This window comes from Plectropomus leopardus, unplaced genomic scaffold, assembly GCF_008729295.1.
Source record: "Plectropomus leopardus isolate mb unplaced genomic scaffold, YSFRI_Pleo_2.0 unplaced_scaffold29690, whole genome shotgun sequence".
Taxonomy (NCBI): Eukaryota; Metazoa; Chordata; class Actinopteri; order Perciformes; family Serranidae; genus Plectropomus; species Plectropomus leopardus.
This window is the reverse complement of record NW_024632368.1, coordinates 1-4,231: the sequence shown is the minus strand read 5'-3', so window position 1 is coordinate 4,231 and position 4,231 is coordinate 1. Positions and strand designations below refer to the sequence as shown.

General features: G+C 40.0%; 1 pseudogene; it reads left to right on the top strand.

The window, feature by feature from the left end:
• The first annotated feature begins 274 nt into the window (after window positions 1-274).
• Window positions 275-3,838, top strand: LOC121938508 (annotated as a pseudogene).
• The last annotated feature ends 393 nt before the right edge of the window (window positions 3,839-4,231 follow it).

Sequence of the window (4,231 nt, the reverse complement as noted above, 5' to 3'; positions counted from 1 at the left end):
CCTGGGAATCAATTAAGCTTAAGAATGTCAAATAGGACATAAAGTATTATGTGACCAGCTGCATTTTTTGTTGTGTTCATTGTATTATACGTTTAGAGGTACCAGATATTAGAATGAACAAGAAATTGAAGAAAACAAGGGTGGTCTAATAATTTTTTCCATGACTGTATATATATGTAACACCACTTTCAGCCACCATCTCGAGATGGCAGCAACGTTCAGAGGCGAATGCGCGATGACGTCAGCAGGATGTAAAGCAGTGCCTCGCGGCCTCGTCGGTCTTTTCCCTCTTCAGTGTTGTCAGGGCGGTAGGCCTTCGCTCTGTCTCTGAAACATTTAACATCGAACCAGCAAAATGATCATCTACAAGTGCGTCATTAGCAGTAAGTATTCAGAGTTTAAGCAGTCTTTGTGTTTATTGGGTAGCGAGACAGTCGCGGTGGTTATTTTGGCTGTGTTATGGTATTAGAGAGAGTTTACCAGGCTGGCCATGTTAGCTAGCTAAAACGTGTTATCTGTGAGCTAGCCTGATGCTAATCAGAAACGGAAGGCTCTATGATAACCCGCCGTGTGTTAGCCACTTCATCGGCTAACCGGTGATGCTTAGGCCGGCTAGCTTTTTAGCATTGGCCACGGTTCAACTGCCGTTAAGTAGGCTAAAAGTTGGAAAGTGGGACTACCGTGTGCCTAATAACAGCTGGGAGCTGTTAGCAAAGATACACGATACGGACGGTGGTTCAGGACATTACTGTACCGTTAGTACTGACAAAGTAACAGTGTACGTGGCCTTTCGGCATCATGTAGCTGAGGTTTTATTTAGGGGGAGATGACTAACTGGCAGATTTTTCCAGAAATAGCAAAGCATGGATAACGTTTATTGGAAACTACCACTCATAGCTAAACCAAATTATTGAAACTAACATTAATCTTCGCTGAGCAGTGTTAGCTCCGTGTCCATTGTGTGCACTTTTTAAGTTATGGCGAAACCAGAGGAAAGTCCGGGCTTTTGTGTTGTATTCATAAGTAAGTGTGACACTGTTTTCTCTCGCAGATGATGAGATGTTCTCGGACATCTACAAAATCACTGTATCCAAAAACGGCATCTTCTACGAAGTTGAAGGAAAGGTAAGTACACATGGAGATCTGTGTGTGTTTGGTTAAACTCGGGAGGTTTTCTTTACAACATGGAGGCCACAGGCAAGGCCACAAAGAAAACATTTCACCAGTTTATCCTGTTTCCAGAACCTAGACAAAGGTGACAATAAAATATAATCTTTTCATGGAATATTTTACCGGCACTCAGTACATACTTTTGTGTGGTGTGAAGGTGGCAACAAATACCACCCAATGTTAAGTCAACTTTATTTTCATTACACTACACATTTACATTGAGAGCTGAATGAAAGGGCTTTTCTCAGAGATCTCAGATACAAGATTTAAAGAATCATAACAATAAGCACAAAAAGCACCCCCAATTTCAGTTAAAACAGTTCTGAAAAACAATATGAAAATAAGGTTGCTGTTAACACTGCCATTGTTTCACTACTGGAAAGATGGTCTTTTCATAAAATTGAGTTGTCCAAGCAGTAGAAGGAGGGAAATACCTTTGAAACTGGTGCTACATGACCAGATATAACAAAACTGACTTTGAGCATTGCTTTTTTCATTCAAAAAGGTAGAAAACTCAATGCCAGTGTTGGAAAATCACAAAAATCGACTCACAGGCCAAGGTGATAGATTTAAAGAGGAAGTCAGGCATATGTTTTTACTCGCCAAAATAAGAACTGTCCTTTTTGTGTACATGTATGTATTTGTTTCAGTACATTTAACTGTGATAATATTGTTATGTTAAATTAAAACTTCAAAAGAAGATGTTAGAGCAAAATGTATTCAACATAATAAACAGCTCATCACAGCAGCCTCAGCATGTGAATAAGTTCCCTCTGGTAATCAGTGATGTAGTGTTTATGTGCATTTATTGTGAGAGTTAAGAAAATGACATTGGTTATTTCAACCAATACCGATACCCACCAATCATCAACCAATAATTTCCAGTTTCTTGTGGCCGATAGGATACAGGTAACAGATAATTTCTTTTGGTTTGCTTTTCATTACCTGAGGGTATGAAAGGCTGAGATGTAGTGAGTACAGATGAATTTACCAATAATACTCTGACCTAACCAAATATAGCTGATATCACTACAGTTAACACAACAAACAAGAACAGTTGTGATTCGTCAAATTGGTCATTGGTCATTCAACCTGTCAAATCAGAAATGAAGTGAGATTTTAAATAAAAATAGCAGCCTGAGGTTTTGCAAAGGAAATGTTCCTCCCCTGCCATGACACTCTCTGTGCCCTTTTTGATGAGTTAATTTTATCGGCCAAGCCGATAATCTGTCAACCCCTAGTGTTAATATTGTATTGCCTTTTTAAGCATGGTCCAACTCCAGTTAGCAGCAGACCGGTGGCAAGGAAAAGTTAGTGGATCAGCTGATGTCCTGTATGGTAAACGGTGCTGCAAATCTAGGAGGGCTCAAGACTAGGGATGTCTTGTTGGCTAAATGCACTATTGAAATGCTCATGTTTAAACTCTAACTTATCAGTTAAATATATATGTGAAAAACAAAATAGTCTTTCCTGCTAAAGGACCATTGAGGGCATATTTAATTAATCCGTGTTTAAAAAAAAAAAAAAAATAAATAAAAAAAGGTTTTTAATTGACGTCAACACGGTCAAGATGACCGTCGTGTGTGTGTGTAATACACACAAAGGAATAAAAGGTGGTAATTGAAACAAGTTTGCATCCCAAAGTCACGGCCACCTCAACCACAAAAGTATGATGTCAAGTACAGAATATTATTACCATGTGTTAAATAAGTTGTGATTACAGATCGATTCATGATTTAAACACACCCTGCATTGTTGAAGCTGTGGTACTAACACATCTGATATGACTGAAGGGACAGCTCAATAACATTGCTCCACAATCACAACAAGACATCATGTTTTTGCAGTTAAATAGATCAATATTTGATTCAGATGCTGTGAAATGCATTTGGTATATTCATTTTTCCCTCCTTTGTTTGGAAACTAGAAGAAAAACATGACATCAGATTTGGTTTCAATGCAAGTTAATGTATTAAAAAACTAAAAAAAGTTATGTCGTCCCCCCCCAGTCCACCACCAGGACAGAAAATTTTGATGATGCACTAATTGGGGCCAATGCCTCTGCTGAGGAAGTGACAGAGGGCACTGACGCATCCTCAGTTTCTGGTGTAGACATCATCCTTAACCACAAACTGCAGGAGACGGGCTTCGACAAGAAGAGTTACACAGCTTACATCAAAGACTACGTGAAGGCGTGAGTATCAGTGCCCGAGGATCGGGAGGGGAGGTTGAACTTTGGGGTGTGTGTTGGATCTAACAGTCTGATTCTTTAAATTTGTCATTTCTGTTTGTATGTTCAGCATTAAGGCTGAGCTGGAAAAGAACAACCCAGAGAGAGTGGAGGCCTTTGTGAAAGAAGTTGGACCAGAAGTTAAGAAGATCATGTCAAACATAAAAAACTACCAGGTATCATGATTATGTAAATTCCCAGCTTTACACAAACCCATATTTGTAAACCGCAGCTGTCATCTCCTTAACTGCACCCTGGAAGTTTGCAGCCAAATGTCTTAAGACTAGCATCTCTTTGAAAACTGATCTAAAGCCATTTTGCAGATAGTTTTCTGAAACGCTGGCTTTTTTTTTGTCTTTTGCAGTTTTTCACAGGAGAGTCCATGAACGCAGAGGGCATGGTGGGACTGCTAGACTACCGTGAGGACGGCACCACGCCATTCATGCTTTTCTTCAAAGATGGTCTGGTGGAAGAGAAATGCGTGAGTACTCAGCTCAGTCTCTGCGTAAAACCCCCCACAAGTGTGAAATTTTTTTTTTTTTTTTTTTTTTTTTTTTGGCCAGCTCTGTGAGTGCTTCAGTTTGGGAGTGGGTGACGAAGTTAAATCATTACTGACGTTCAACCATTGGCTATTGCTCCTTAGAAAGATAAGGCAGAGAGAGCTGTGGGCACCAGTGGACCTGTATCACTTTCCTGACATGCACCTCCTAACAATGCAACGTCACGTCGACACTGCCCTCGTGTTTATTTTTTTAAACTAAAAACCATTTCCCTCTGTGCGTCTGTTGGCCTGCCACGGCCCACTTTGGTTCTCGTGACATAAATGTTGTC